Source organism: Oreochromis niloticus, linkage group LG9, assembly GCF_001858045.2.
Source record: "Oreochromis niloticus isolate F11D_XX linkage group LG9, O_niloticus_UMD_NMBU, whole genome shotgun sequence".
Taxonomy (NCBI): domain Eukaryota; kingdom Metazoa; phylum Chordata; class Actinopteri; order Cichliformes; family Cichlidae; genus Oreochromis; species Oreochromis niloticus.
This window is the reverse complement of record NC_031974.2, coordinates 29317487-29334643: the sequence shown is the minus strand read 5'-3', so window position 1 is coordinate 29334643 and position 17157 is coordinate 29317487. Positions and strand designations below refer to the sequence as shown.

The following is a 17157-nucleotide window of genomic DNA, read 5'->3' as shown; positions in this document are numbered from 1 at the left end:
CTTTGCTGTGTCCAAGTTTTAGGTATAAATTTATTTTTAGATTTTACCTCCAAGGTTCCCATCATGCACTGGGTGTTGTAAGTAAGAAGTGCAATGCTGCCATGCAGTTAGTGTCTATCCAACAGTGAGTGATTTTAAATTATCCATAATGTTTGGTCCCTTTATGCTACATAAGACAGAAAGTCATGATACATTAGTTGCATTGATCATTACTTTGCACTGCAACTGCAAGCATGCAGAGAGGACATAACGAATTATAAAGTAAGGTTTGAAGCAAAAGTCAGGGTCTTACAGTGTCCTTCACTACACTTTGACCTGATAACCAGCAGCAGAAAAAGGCAGAGAGAAGGAGAGGAAACAGGAAAGCAACCAAAAATCAAGGCAAGAGTAAAAACTAACATGAAAGATGTTGGAAAGACAAAGGTGGTGGTGGTGGGTGTGTGACATGAAACAAACCTTCCTTGTTTTCTGTCTGCTGTCCATCAGTTTGTGATCTTCAGTAAATACATATCATGAAAGTTTATTTTGAGGAGAAAATCCCTCCGAAGGGGAAGGAAAACAAAGTTCAAACGCTACTAATGTGATTATGGTGAGATCAGAGCGCAGATCCTTTCACTCCCCTCGCTTCAATAACACAGTCGCACCACGAGCTCCGCAAGCCACCCCTTACATATGACAGCCAAACGGTAGACGCCGCGGTGTGTGAAATCCTAAAAGCACAGAGCAGCTGGGACAGCATGTGCTTTTCTGGATCAAAAAGAAGGCAGCTTCGTACAAACAATTATATGGATATGGAATCTGTTTTATATATGTTTTATATTCCAAACCACGGGTGATTTTTTTCAGTCACCAAAGGGGTATGTGAAAAGATTACTGGCAACAAAAGCAATAATTAAAGGAGTATGAAAAAAATGGGAAAACCCATAGAAAATTGATAAATGTTATAAAAGTGTGGACAAAAAACAATGTAATATATCTTTAAACAAAGACTAACCTTTAAAAATTCAATTCAGTTCAATTTTATTTATACAGCACCAAATCACAACAATAGTCACCTCAAGGCGCTTTATATTGTAAGGTAGACCCTACAATAATGCATACAGAGAAAAACCCAACAATCATATGAGCAAGCACTTTGGTGACAGTGGGAAAGAAAAACTCCCTTTTAACAGGAAGAAACCTCTGGCAGAACCAGGCTCAGGGCTATCTGCCACGACCTGTTGGGGTGAAAGAAGACAGGACAAAAGACATGCTGTGGAAGAGAGCTAGAACACAAACCGCGGATTCCCATGGAAAGCCAACAGCTCACAGATTCCGAAACTCCAGATTTTGTTACTCTATAACCAAAATTCACTGAACCATCAGCAAAAGAAGACCACTGCACCATGCTTCACGTTTGAAAACATTGTAATGAATTACCTCTTACTTTTGCTGGCTTGCTTCCACCACTATAAAATCACAGCTCTATCTCTCAGTGTGCTTCGAGACTAGTTTCCCATCAAAAATCTCTATTTTCTGCCTTATTTGCTTGCTTATTATGCACCAGTCTACCGCTGTGTACAGTGTTGTTGGCCGCTGTTTTTCCCCAAAAAAATGACATCTGAAGAAAGCCTGATTTCTGCTATTCACCAAAAAAATGTCAATGTTCACAATTTATGTTAAATTGTAAAACGCTTTGCTATAAATCAGAAAACTTTATGTTTTTTACTTTCTACTATAGAAATCTCTGGGGTTTTTATGACTACCATTAAAAAACAACATCAAAAATAGACAGTCTACATAGGCTGATCACGGTATGGTTACTTTTGACTTAAAAAATAAATAAATGCTGATGCTGGTGCTGATATTGAAGCCTCACAACAGTGCTTCACAGAGAAATGGGTGGTGTCCATCTTTTATATACAGTCTATGGAAGGTATTCGCTTCAGTATTGAAAGAATTACTGTCAAGTCAGTGTATGAATTGTACTGAAAAGCAGCTCATTCAGACATGGGAACAACAAATAAAACTTTCATATGAAAAAAATTTTCATAATGTGCTGACTGTAGCTTGCACATAAAATGCACAATGTCTCCATCCATACTCTTGCCTCATGTTTCTAATATTTGCCCTCCCCACAGTATACGTAATATGTTTAGAATTTCCTGACCAGTGTTTTATGACAGTATATCATTTAATCTTGCATGTTAACCACAGGGACACGCTGCCGATCGTATACCTCCTTTCTGCATTACACCACGCACGGGCCAGAGCAACCCTGTACAATGACTCCCTTTTACAGCATCTGCAGGCTGCGCTCAGAGCATTAACATTGAAGCGCCATCAAAGGTTCAGAGGGATCTCTGAGGAGACGGGAGCTTTACGGTCCCTCTCCAGCTGCCGCCTCCTGCTTAGCTCCCTCACACCTCCGCCGCGTGTCAAACAGGCTCCAGAGCCAACCCCGCAGGTAGGTTGGAGCAATGGGAGGGGCAATACATAGTTTTTATATTATATTAGTGTTCATTCATGACTTGGAAGGGAGGAATGTGCCAAGAGCTGGCACAAAACAGTTTAGCTAGCTTGCATTGACTCCCCCCTCCCTCTCCCTCTCTCTCTCTCTCTGAGTAGGAGACAGGCTGTGTTTATGGCCTCTGTTAGTGATTTAACAAGGTACATGACCTAGGGGAAACTGGAGTTTGGAAACAATGCGGAGCAATATGGGAGAAATCAAAACACAGCACTGTATGTTAGGTAAACACATCCTGCCCTTGCTGTAGGTGGAATTTATCGACATTTGAGTAATGGGTATGGGCCTTAGGTGAGCACATGGCAGGGCTGTGGGAGGTACGCTATGTTAAGTGTTCAGTGTGTTCATGATTGTGTATCATTTCAACATTTAGCAGGATACATGTCAGAAGTATAGGCTATGAATAATTTTAAGCATTACAATATAGGATCAGATCACTTAAAAACAGCTGCAAATCACATCTGGATTCATTCACTGAAACATTTTCAATAGTCTTACTGTTCTAACTCCCTACCCCCCACTCCGCCTGAGATAAGCCAGAAGTTTTATGAATGAACAAATAAAAACAAGTGCATGTCTATTTCAGGGCTTATTCGCAGTAGCACAGGTGCACTGAGGTCAAAGACAGAAGGGATGAAGATGCTGTCTGGATCAGCCGATGGTTGATGACAATAGAAAACCTAGCAATATACAAAGATTGTAAGAGCTGAGTGTGCACAGCTGATGCACCACCTGCACCCTTTTAAACACTTATCATCTGTGATCTGGCCCCTGGAGGACAGACAGAGGAGGCACCTGCCTCACCTAGACAGCCCAGTAAGAGGAGCCTCTCATCGGGGTTCACTGACCAAAAGGCGGTGATAGCGGGGGTGCTGGAAAATAATAAGTCGACTCTGGACAGATGGAGCCACTTTGCCTCGGTAAAAGCTAGTGTCATGTCTGCTGCGTGTCTGCCTTGTCATTATCTGGCCCTGCACGCCCTAATTTCAGCCCCCACGACTCTCTGGGACACCTATAATGATGGCAACACAGAGAGGAGAATTGGTGCCAATGGAACAGGCTCCAGGGGCCGACAGTGATGGCGGTGGTGACTCACACTGTAAAAGGGAGGGAAGCGCATGTAACCTAGCTGGACTTTAGCATGCAAAGACACACTTGGGAAATTAAAGCTTGCACGTAGTGTCAACACAAAAAAAGAACACGCAAACCGCCCTTATTTCCAGTCCCACTAGCTGCCAGTCTGCCAAGGATCGCGCCCCTTTACCCTGGGGACCTGTGTGGCCACTCTGGGCCTTTGTGGGACTGAAGGACAAATCCAAAGCTCAGCTGAGCCCAGCGCCCCACCAGGCACTTTACTTTTATGTCAAGGGGGCATGGACAGAGCCTACGGTGCGCCGTGCAATTATCAAGCATGATGGGACATGGAGAGCGGAGAACATCTGGCACTGGTGGATGGGGGCGGGACGCACTTCCAACCCTCCCCCCTTTTTCTGCACAGGAGAGGCTTTCCTTTGATCTCCAGCTGGAGCCGTCTGCTGTGCCTCTCCAGATCAATCACACAGATGAAGGATTATCTTAGCCGTCAGTATCGTCATACTGTACCGTGCTGTCAGCCATGTTCTAGAGTAAAATGCACATTAACGGCCTTCTGGGCCAGAGGTAAAAGCGAGCTGTGCGTTCACCTATTAACCCTGCTCCTGCTGTACACAGCTCAGCAGGTCCCCTTTCTACTCAGACCCATTTTCTCCTGCTGCAGTCAGCAGTCCTGCCGTCTGTCTCTATTTATCACTTTTCCCACTAGCAGACAGACAGGCGGACTCCCAGATACTGAGAACAGGGTTATAGTTTAACTTCAAAGTGCTCTGCACTGTAACCAATATTGAACATTTCTTACTGGGGGGATAATTCACCTTCCAAATGAAAACAAACCACTCTGTCACTACAACAAAGGGCATTTATGCTTCATGGGCTCTTACCGTAATTAATTCAGATACAATAACACAACACATGGTGTGAGGTGTGTCACAGAGAGCATAACATTTACACAACACCTCACTGTCTGTTTACATGGCTGAACTCTAATGTCTTCAAATGATTAGAGTGGTGAAAACAGGCCAGAAACAGAACAAATGAAGGAGTCCTTTACAGACATGTGTTTGCCAGGGACGCCATCTTGTCATGTTTATGATGTTATGAGGCCATGTGACATCATATTCCTGACTTGCGGGCACGCTGTCCTTTGTCCAATTAGGGATGTTGTGGAGGAAGGTAATGGAAAGCGGATGTGTCCTCTGCTAAAACAAAATAATAATAATAACAAAAAGGAACAGCTTAATTGGAAAGTAAATCTCTGTGGCCTCTTTGAAAAGGGAGGTTTCGATTTCATCCGAGAGCCTGAACGTCGCTGAATGAAAGAGAACCATGAAAAAACAAAAAGGAAACATCATGGCTTCTAGCACAGCTAACATCACGAGTAGTAATGCCAGCCGTGTTGTAGTGATGGTAAAGTTTGGGGTTTTTTTAAATTTCAACAAAAAAGTTTTTGATTTTTTCCTTTGTTGTGTGCAAATCAGATAGCATTTTCCATATTCTGTCCATCATTGCCCATTGCCCAGAATTAACAGTATTACAAACAGATGTTTTGGAGCACTTGTTCGCATGAACCCATCTGGTTAAAAAAAAAAAAGAACTAGAGAAGGAAATAAGATGCCTTTGATATCAGCCACTGTTTGAATGTTTTGTACTGTGTGTAACAGGAAGTGCTATAGCTGAAACAACATGAAACACTTGCTCCTTCCAGTGGCTCTGTAGGTATCTTTGTTGTTTTGTAATAGACATGGAGATTTAAGAAGTCTATACGCCTTCTTCTAGTTTGGACCCAGTAACTGCCAACCCAGTCCAAGCCTTATATGGTCAAGTTCCTGGACAAATGTAACAAGTGTGGTGTGAGGGACTGGAAAGATTTAAAGACGATTGAATATGATGATTTTAAGCAGTTTGGCATCATGCCTACTGAATATAAAATATGTCCTGCAACAGCAACAGGTAAAAGATGTAGATTAAAACCGTTTTTAAATTGGGTACACATTTTTACAATTGGATTATGTAACAAATTCCTTCCGGCACAGATACATTTTTAAAGCATGCAATTTTCACAAAACTCACCTTCATAGTTTTTTGTCAAAGGCACAGTGGGCCAGCTCTGACAAGGAGGAGCGAGGCTGACTGTGAAATTGCTTCCTCAATGGCTAACCTCTTGTCAATCACAAGTCATTACCCAAAAAGCCTCCTTTTTCAAAACATAGCAGGGCCAAGATAGACTTAATTTATTATTCAGTATGAGCCTAAACGGGTGACTGAGCTCATAAACTGGTGCAGATTTAAGGTGCTTCCGTATTGGGATTATTTTTATGAACTGGAAGCTTTGTCTATGTTTTGTACTATCGTGACCTAATTGAGTTGCACCCTATGCTTTTTAAACATTTTCTGCATTCTACAGCTGACAAAGTTCCCAAAGTTACAGATCATGTTGCAGTATTGCACTGTTTGAACAGAAGAGGCAATCCTACTTAGACCCCTCAGGGCCATTGAAGATGCTAAGGTGAGCTTCAGTGTTGTATAACAGATTAATATGTAAGGAATGACAAACGGCCTGCAGCTGACAGAAGATTTCCACAGAGGTTAAGTGTCATTTAGGAGAGATCCCCAGTTTTCCACACATTGCATTGAACCTCGTAGAGCTCACTCTCAGTTCACCTTTCCACATCCTTTCCTGACTTTAGTTAGCACACTTCTGCAGAGTTTGGACACTATCATATCACTCTCGTCTCCATATCTTGACAGTAGACTTATGTGCAGTGACTCAAAAACACAAAAAGCGGTCATATTTATGTGATTTGAGTTTTAACATACTTCAGCTTCTAATCTAAGCCTTGTGTAAATAAAGCCCCAAAGCCTGGGCCTCTCCAAACGTACTTGCACAGTGCAGCCTTTGATCAAGAGCCCCTGCACTGTAGCAGTTGTCCAATAACATTTCACTTTATGTTTTTTCTTCTAGTTTTCTTTTCTCAGGACAGATGGTGGCCTTCCAGGGTTGTCTCAAGGTTACACAGACATATTCTCAGTGATAGTGGAAGTGGCACCGGACCAAGAGATATCCTCGACATACTTCTGTTCTTCTCCCAAGGTTTTTCTTAGTGAATAACAGCAAGCTTCCAGCAGATAAGAGAATGAGAGTCTCTGAGTATGGAACACGTGTCCTCCGGCATTATCTTGCAGCCAGATAGAGAGACGGGGGGAATATGGCTGTTGGTTGGATGTTATTTTTTCTACAAGGGAGTCAGGGAGTCAGATATCCTTACACAGAAATGATGTATTTTTCAATGGGAAGAAAAGCTGGGCAGTGTTAAAAAAGTCAATAATGCTGTGCAGAGTCACGCTACAGATATTAATCGCAGGTCTTTTCTTTGAATTAAAATTTTTGGATAATTGCATTTTTGAAATCAAGCTGATTTCATCCTATTTGCAGTTTTCAAATGTTTGTTAAACTGTTTTATTTATTTTTGTATTTCTTTGCAAAATGTGCAGTTGGCTTTTCATTCAGAGGGAAATGCAACTGAAATAAAAATATTAAATCAAAGGTTTACTTATTCCAACAAGTCATCATTAGGAAAATATGCTTAGTATAATCTGAATGTATACAAATCAAGTAAATTCTGTTGACCAGATGCCATTAAATTTAAGGTTTTACATTATGCTTATGTAACAAATTACATGGAAAATTTACATGTAATCAAATTACTTGAAGTCAGCATTTTGGGCATGGATATTTTCGTGAGTGTTTCAGTGTGACTGAATAATAAAAGCTAATGTTTTCGTGTCCAGGAGTTTGTGGCAGCCCCTCTACATTCACTCAGCTTCATCGCACTCACCAGGCCTCCGTCCGTGCACATGCTCCTACCAGACTTAGCTCAGAGTGCACAGCCTTGTCCCTCTGAACCCGAGAGGACTCGGCGCGCACACAAAGAATTCATTGAAAAGCAAAAAGCGAGAGAAGACAGTTTCTCAGGAAAAGGACAATGGGCGTTCTCCTCCATTTGGCTCACCCTTTCATCCTTGGTTGTCCACAAGGGACGTAATTGTTTGGACACAATGCGATATGGGGCAAAGCTTTAGAAGACGCATCGCTTTTAATTAACTGTTGGTAATGATCTCATTATTGGGGAGAGCGTGTTCCCTCGGCCCAGCGCTGCACACAGAGGTGAGTCTGGGGTCACCGTTCTGAAGGTCCCCATGCTAACTGACAAAACATGGAGGAATTTGTTATGCCGCCACCGTGCATAAACTCAGACATTGTCAAATGGGACTGGTGCACAGAAAAGAGGGGGGAGCTGCTGCGTTGTATCAGTTAATCAAACAGTCGGGGTTTGAGTTTTGAACTCATTTTATGCAGAAAGTTTCTTAATCAGCTGAAAAGTTGAATGCAAGTTATACTGTACTATACTGTAATCAAAGGAAGGAACACAAAGTCGGGAACCTACAGTACAGGAGAAGCACTGAGAAGCTTAAGATATGTCCATGTAAGTTGTCAAGGTTTTCAGGGAGGAGAGGCCTTCTCCTAGCAACCCTTACAAACTGTACTGTCGTGAACTTTAAATTTAACCTAGGCCTGTAAATGTAGATCTTCTCTTGTCTGACCTTCGAGTAACTTTGCTCGGACATCTCCTGGGAAGATTGTTGATTGTTGCATAACACACACCTGGGTGCTATAGACCAGCAAAACTGCCAAAACGTCTGCTTCTATAGAGGTGCTCATACTTATTAATGATCAGTTAATTAAGTGCATTTGATTAGCAGTGCGTGGATGCTACTTACCCTTTTCTATGGAAGCCTTAAGGATGCAAATAGTTTTTCACCGGACTGCACGGAAGTCTGTGAATACTTTTTCTCTGTAATGTATCTAATACCTGCTTTTTCCAAAAATGCACTGAACTCTCCAGGATGCTTTGAGGTGCATGTGGCACAATCTAATCTCAAACAAGCGTCGTGTCGAAGAGTTAAACAGAATATAAAAGTTGCTCTTTCCTTCTTCTGTCCCCCAGACACCTGGCAGTACTAAGTAAACAGGGACAAAGGGAGACAGGAATAGAAACGATAGACTGAAGTGGGAGGATTTTTTTTTTAATTTTTTTTTTGAGAAGTGTTCAAGGTCTTATCTCCAGACAGACCAGAGGAACGGCTGGCTCCCTCCAGGAATGATCCTTAACCCTTCCTATCTGCCTGCCTCACACACGCTGACCTACCAGCATTGACGTGTGTGTTTGCACTCACATGACTGCCTCCACAAATATATTCACATGCATCCGTGAACTTTGAAGACAGAGAAGAAAAAAGGGGGATTTTTGTTGTTTATGTGCTTTGTGCTTATCTGATAGTGCTTTCCTCTGGTTTATTTTCGGGTGTCTTCCTCCAGGGTTTGTCCTTTTTCTCATATCTCTGCCTGTCTCACTGCAGGGAGCCTTATCTGCCATCGCAGAGATCACACTGGTGGCTCTGTGTGCCCCCAGCGTATCATAATCAGAGCTCAGCTGCACAGAAGTATCTGATGGTTTGAGTTATGGGAACAGGCCCCATTCAAGGCTGCTTGTTTCAGTTTCTAGAAGAGGAGCCACACAAAAAAACTTAATGATACTGTGCTTGATAAAGACCCAGCACAACATAAGTGAAGGTTAGCTGGGTGTGGTGAAGACACTGAATCAATGGGTGTGGCTGCATTTTGCAACAGCTCTAATTATAGGATAATAATGTGTAGCGTTTGCCTGTTTGCGTCTCTGCTTTGAGAATAAAGACGACAATGTGAGAATTTGGGCATAATTCGTAATTCTGGTGGGTTTTTTCAAGCTTGTGCTCTACTGTTTTGGTCCATGACAGCTTCACTAAACTCCATGGTCCCAGATTCTGGGCTCTGGGGAGGCCATTCCATGACCGATAGTGTTCCTATCCATGTGCAACCACTGTTGTCCTGAGAAGGGAAGCTGTTGCTAATCAGACACTTTACAGATTGTGTTGCTGGATAGATCTATATCCGATGGCACGTTCCTGCATTCACAATACCATTGGCTTTGACAAGATTGACAACTGTATTATTTTTTTTTTGTGTTTGTTTCGTTTGGTCTTTTTTGTTTTATGGGAGGTTTAGGTTTTTTTGTAGATTCAGTTAAAGAAATGGGAATAAAATATGTGCTAGTAATACAGTCCTTAAAGATACATTTAAAAGTTGCTTCTTTGCTACTTTTCTGTTAAGTGTAAACTCAAAACCAGTTCATCATTTAAGTTGGGTGCCTTTCTATTCAGTGTTAAGTGGCTTTAAAAAAATGCTCATGTACAGAAACAAAAGCAGCCGTCGTCCAAAGAAAAACTTTGGAAGACCTTCAGAAACCATGAAGAACTATTGCTCAACAACACTTACATTACAAGAAATAAAATCAGACTGCATGGCTCAAGAATTCTGCACAGTACTCTACATGTAGCTGTGTAGATATAGTATGGATGGGTGAAGGCTTCATAGTTCCTGGGTGATCAAAATTGGAGCAGGAATTTTCTGTGGAATAAGGAACTATCCATCCATCCATCCATCCATCCATTCGCTTCCGCTTATCCTTTTCAGGGTCGCGGGGGGCGCTGGAGCCTATCCCAGCTGTCATAGGGCGAGAGGCGGGGTACACCCTGGACAGGTCACCAGTCTGTCGCAGGGCCAACACACAGGGACAGACAACCATTCACACTCACATTCACTCGCACATTCACACCTAGTGGCAATTTGGATTATCCAATTAACCTATCCCCACAAGCTGCATGTTGCATGTTCTCCCCGTGTTTGCGTGGGTTCTCTCCGGGTACTCCGGCTTCCTCCCACCGTCCAAAGACATGCAGCTTGTGGGGAATAAGGAACTATGTCCAGGAAATTCAGATGCTTGTTTACCAAGTGGCATGATGGCTTGGTGGTTAAGTAACATACCACATAACTGCAAACACTTATTTCCATCTGAGGACCTTTATTTCTCTCATGGTTGCATATTAGAACAAAACAGACAGTCGTAGTTTCTAAGAACAGTAGAATCTTGCATTCTTATGCACATTAGTTTTAATTAGATAATTATAAATATTGAAGTAAAAAAAATCCAGTCTTTATTGTCAGAAGTCAAACTGTGTTATTTCCAATTCAAAAAAGTTGTTATAATTTCACACACACTTATCTGTTTCACTAAGCTGTTGGGGGTGGTTAATAGCGCTTGTCAAAGCAGAATATATGATTCTCTCTAAATCTAGCAGCACAGCAATAAAAGATACTGTAACAGATTTTAAATGTCTTGTTAAAGAAAGAACAGCACTTGTGTATTCTCCTGAAATCCGGGGATAAAACTGGCTGGAGGAACTAGAGCATTCCCAGCGGCAAAACACATTTGACAAATCTCATGTTTTATGTGTTCTTTCTGCGCTGCTCGGAGCTACAGAGCTAATTTAATTCAAGACTGAATTTTTCTTTAAGCCACTTTTTATCGCCCGTGTCGCGGTGTTGCTCGGTTACTCCATTTGGCCGGGCTGGTTGTGACGGGTGATGAATACACACACTGTTTATTTTATTCATTATTTGGAGGTTTGCCAAGTAGCCTGTTACAGCTAATAGACTCTTCTGTGGTGCATTGTAATGTAAACAGAATGTTTTACATGCCCATAAAGACAAAATATGAACACTCTTACAGTGGAACTCTAACTGAATCCTTATAGGCTAGTGCAGCTCTAAACCCAGAGCAGGGGAGATGCTGGAAGGCACGCTGGGGCTTCTTAGAAGCTTCAAAGGAGGGGCGTTCCCGGGACTTTTTAAGACTAAACACAGGGAGAGCACGCAATATGGCATGTGTGTGTTTAGAGTACCTGAGGGCTGCAGACTGCACACTTGGACATTGTTTGTGTGTGCGTGCTGTGTGAGTAAATCAGTCTGTGGTCTGATGAGTCAGTCACTTCACTTCTAAGACCTCATTACTAAACATAGCGTGGTGGGCATCCTTTGTCAACTGGTGCACTAGGGGAAAGAGGAAGACTTTCTGATAAGAGTGAGATAAACACTTCCACTGACACAGGCTTCAACCATCCTTCGGGCTTTACTTAAAGCAATAACAGAAACTACAGCAAGAGGGACAGAGGATTGTATTCCTTGTGGCATCCTTTCAGCCAATCACATCTCATCACTTCAATCACTTTCCACTCCCATCCTGCTCAGTTTGCCTCCCTTCTGCAGGTGCTGCATCTGAGTCACACTGCACTGAATGCATGTTAAAGGCTTGCATGTATGTGGTTACTGACGCAACACGCAATCTAATGTTGTGTCCAATACATCCAGCTTGGCGCATCTGTAAAGCCCATCGACACTGCTGAGGAGCAGCGCTCGTCTCTTCTGTGTGGTTGAATTTGACGACATCTTTGAAAAACATTTTCACTGCAGGAAATGTATTTGGTGCAGGGGACTTCTATTTTGTTTTTTTTAGCTTGTGCATGCAAGGACACCCATGCTGAGTTTACGCCAAGTCATGGCTAAACAGAGCTACAATAGTTTCATACTTTGATGCTTTTTATTTTCACAAAAAAAGTCTTATCACTGTTATTGTGTAAGATTCATGAACAATGAAAGACTAATACTTGGCTTCTACAGTATGATTGTTTTAATAGTTCTGTGTATCATTTCTTGCAGCACTTGTTGCATTCACCTACAGCTAGCTACAATCAGCAGATAGTTAGCTTAGCTTACCAAATTCTGCACTACAATGCTACAGTCACACTAGGGAAGAAAGTGCTTTGAGACCTCTGCAGTACAAAAACTTTTGCAACCATATGCAATGAACTTCCACTTACAATCCTGTTGCTCTGAAGACAGGGACCAATGTCCTCGATCACTCACAGTCAGTTTTCGTCTTCTTTAGGTCATACTCAACATTTCCCTTCCTCCAAAAGCAGGGGACTTGAGCTGATGCCAAAGAGCTCGATTTTGGTTTCATCTGGCCACAGCACTTTTTAGATGTTCACTAGCAAACTTAAGACGGATCTGTACATTTGCCTTCTTGAGGAGGGGGGCCTTGCAGGCGCTGCAAGATTTCAATCCATTGTGTTGTAGTGCATTACCAGTGGTGTTCTTGGTGACTGTTTTCCCAGCTGCATTCAGATAACTGTTAAGCTCCTCCCCTGTAGTTTTGGGCTGATCTACCACCTTTCTCATGATCTTCCTCACCCCATGAGGCAAGATCATGCATGCAGCTCCAGACCATGTCCAAGTAATCACACCAACAATTTTACACCTTCCCACCAAGCGTCATGTGCAGGTCCACAATGTTGTCCCTAACGTCATTTGACAGCTCTTTGGTCTTCACCATGGTGGTAAAGAGATTGGAATGGAAGAAACTGATTCGTTGGACAGATGTCCTTTATAGATGTAATGAGTTGATATCAGGAGTATGTGTACCTGGTGACTGATTGATTTCAATTTGGCACACAGCAAATCTGTGGGACTGCCAGAATGATTGATATTACGTCTCTCTTAAATAAAACGAAACTACCATGAAAATTGAACTCTACTCATTTCTTTGCATATTCAGAAGAGGAACTTCTTTGCCACCTTTGCTTTTGAGTCTGAAATTTGTCGCTTAGGATCAACTAACTTTTGGAGGCAGCTTCAAATTACCAACCCGAGATCTGCAATTTTTTCATGTCTCATGGGGTTAATTTTTCAGTCACAGAACTGAATTTCTCCCTCTTTTTCTTTTTATGTTTTTCCCTATTGTCGATACGTATCTTTAAGTTCACTACAAAGAATAACTTGATATAGAGACACAACATGGACACAGTATAAACAAACAGCGAGATATCAAATACATAATTTGACAAACATTAAAATGAGATTACATCCAAAGAGAAAGGCTGGATCAAAGTAGACTTTCCTACTGCATGCTTCTCAGTATGCCCTGCTCTGCTTAAAATGCTGGCGACATGAGCAACCACAGCTAAACATATAACAGTTGCAAAACAAACAGGAGAACAAAAAGACAAAAACTGTCCTCTGATGTCTGAACACACCCTCGGGTGATTTCGTGTCTTCCCCGATCTCTTTATTCCTATTTTTCACGAACATTGGCTTGCGCTCTCTCGTTTGCCGCCAGTTCTAATTAGCCATCAGTGCACCCAGAACATTCATTTGACTGCACAAACCGTACATACAGTACATACTGTGTACTTTGCATGTCGTGATGCTTGTAGGGAGGCACTGTTAATGCTATGATCTTGATTAAATTTAGGGAAAGGAGAGCTGGATGCAGTGATACTGACATAAAGAGAACGGCATTGTTTTTGTTGGATGGAAACCACATGGCATGTTCTTTTTAAAAGTTTTTTGTGATGATGTTTTGGAGTAACAGCTCTTTCCTTTCCCTTCATCACACTCACACATGTACACATGAGTGTACATATGAGTATCATCTTGTAATCTGTTGCAGTGTGTGGTTTTGTTTGTGTGTGTGGCTCCTTCTTCTCCCTCAAACAGCCAGAAAGATTTAAAAAATGAAGATTCTTTGTGCGTGTGTGTGTGTGTGTGTGTGTGTGTGTGTGTGTGTGTGTCAGCGCTCTTGGTGCTAATGGTTTCTGCATTAGTTGATGAAGGCCTCAGCCTAAACATCCCTCTGGGGGTTCTTAGCGGACAACATAAACACTGTTTACATAATGAGGAGCTGGAAAAGCCTTCACCCCCTCTCTCCCTTACACCACACACTTCACCTCATACCTCCCCTGACTGTGCTTCGCCTAAACAATCACAGCCTGACCCCCAAAGACACCATTCGCACATTCCAAATGAAGAAAGGTGTAAGACAATTTAACACACAAACATACACCTACGTTCACATTTAAACCACCACCACAGCAGCAGACTGTTTGTGCACAAACTACTGTCTGTGGCTAATTGACCAGGTGCAGCCTCCTCTAAACAGCCCTCCTCTTTCATTAAGCAAGTCTCCTGCAGGGAAGTCCACCGGACAGCACGGTAAATATTTGCCTTCTGTCTGTCACTACTCCTCTGCTGACAAATGCATTTGTACCTTATCCCACTCTCCTCCCAGGTCCCATTTTCTATCTCATCCGTTTCTTCCTCTTCTTCTTTTTCATTCCCTTCTTCTGCAAACAAAGATTGAGAGCAGCGACCTGAGCAGCACAAACAAAACACTGCAGGTCAGCTTTGAACGAGCTGCTTGTTAAGGTTTAACATATGTCACCCACTCTGATGAACTACCAGCAACATGCACACACGCACACACACACACCTACACACACACACACACACACACACACACACACACACACTCACACATATATATACAGGGTGTTATTACCTTCATGAAGACATTGAAGCTCACCACTTTCTCATTCTAGAGGAGCTTCTCTGTCAAAGTCTCTGCCATGGCTCATTTACACAAAATTTAATAGCACTACTGAAACACTAACAGAGCATTAGCGTTACTGTTGCAGAGGGCTTTTTTTGTTATACCCCAAACTTTTACCTATTGTTCAACCTAAAAAAAAAAAAAAGCTAAAGCATAAAACATAAAGGATGAAATGATTGTCAAACCATGTCAAACAATTTTTTCCATGGTAGGTCCCTAATGTGGATCTTTCTGCGGTCAGTATTTGCACAGCCAGATTAAGGCACAAACAGCAAGGACTCCTTGTGCAACAGAAAGATGCTGGTGGAGGAAAAAGAACTTTTGTTATTTCCCTGCATGATATATATTATAGAGAGATATAGATATTTGGTCAGGAACCATTGGAGTCACTTTTGGAATTACACTGGATGTTCCTTTGCACCATTTTTAAATGTGTTCGAATAAGTGGGTCTTTTCTTGGAGATAACAAGTAGATTTGGTTCCTCAAACCTACATAAACCCAAAGCTCCCAGTCTCTTGGTCTCTTGGTCTTTTCATTTACACCAATCCCACAAGTTGCCTGTTTATGTGGTATTTAGTTTATCAAATGGGGATGTTTTGCTCTTGGTGTCACTCCCTGTTGCATGGTGCCATGCTTCTGTTTTTTAAGTGTCTCTTCAGCCAATCATCACTTCAGTTTTACTGCCAATTTAATGGTATTCCAGTACAGAAGCTCAGAGATATACAGATATACAGAGGGATATGTCGGAACACTTTGAAAACATGACAGTGTGTGGAAAAAAGCTGATGTGCCAACATCAGCTATTGCAGCAGCTTCCTGTGCCTTAATGTCGGGCCTAAATAAAAGTGACTGCATGATAGTGTGGCGGTGCGCAAAGCAGTCAACGGGAGGGTATGCTGGTGCCCCAAGTTATTGCATCACAGCCAAAAAACAGCCTCCAGGGTTGAAAAATGAACCTCATGTGCATAATAACTGCAGTTCCACTACTGGCCACTTTAGGCTGGCTCTAAAAACTAGTAAACTCCAATAAAATCAAATTAAAAATCTGAACTTAAAGCTTTCATAAACATCTTTACAGGATGGTAAGACAAATGTTTTGTCACCTCTCCAACTGTTGTGACTGAACTGGACCATGTTTGTGTTGTTGGTGCTTTTAACTGTACAGTTTATGAATACAGCTTAGCTTGCTAGTTTTAGCTTTGCACTTCTTGTCCTAATATAGTAAGTTCTAGCTCAACATTTCTTTGTATTCCCGATAAACTAGTAAATATGAATATAAAAATATATAAAAATAAGAACAGATTGCCTAAGCATTCAGCATATTGTTTACATGCATTTCACCATGTAAAATAAAGAGTGAAAGCATCATCAGTTTGTTGCTACTCCGAGCTCTACACTTCAGACGCAAAAAAACCTGATTACTTCCTGTTATCCCAAGTTAGCATGTGTTTGTTTCTGTGGGGTTTTGGTATGTTTTTTGGTATTTTTTTCACACAGTGAAAAATATCTGAGCTGCAAGTGTCAGGAAAATTTGTTATCACTGCTTGAAGTATTTCCAACTGTGTCAACTTTGATCCACATGTCTGGTTGCACAGAGCAATCCCATAGCTATTAGTCTCACCGCACTCTTTTACAATGGTCTTTAAATCACTCACAATGAATCACATATAATGTTACATAGTTGTTAGTTTAGTATAATCACAAGACGCTTGGCTCTCTTCTAAAATCACTGGATGTTTAAGTGTAATAATGTTAAGCTGAGAGTAGCTTCAGACTGTAATGGACTTGTAACGATCATGTTTGGCACCTCGGACTTTGACACCACCCTGTTCTGTTGGAATGGAAACACTGAGCTTATGAGCATCAACGTCACTGAAGCTTCCTATGGGCTGAAGAACTGCCATGCACAAGCCTGTCATTTTCTAAATGCTATTAATACTCAGTCACATTATAGGCCAATGTGGCATGGTAGGTGGGTTAATAGCAAAAACTGAAGCCTGAGCAAATTAAAAGAGTGGACATTGCCAGCTCTGTCAGTGCATCAGTATAACATAAGGTCTCTGTTCATTTTGACTGAGTAAGAGTCTCAAATCTCCTGATATTTTATATTGTCAACCAATGATAATCTCAAACCTTTAAATCAGGCCATACAAATTAAAAAGTCAACATTA

At 41.7% G+C, this 17157-nt stretch overlaps 1 long non-coding RNA gene across 1 annotated transcript; it reads left to right on the top strand.

Annotated features, from left to right (window-relative positions):
• The first annotated feature begins 2128 nt into the window (after positions 1–2128).
• Positions 2129–7057, top strand: LOC112847753 (uncharacterized). The gene is made up of 3 exons (XR_003221515.1): positions 2129–2446; positions 6006–6107; positions 6564–7057. It is a non-coding gene; the product is annotated as an uncharacterized LOC112847753 (long non-coding RNA).
• Positions 7058–17157: the final 10100 nt, after the last annotated feature.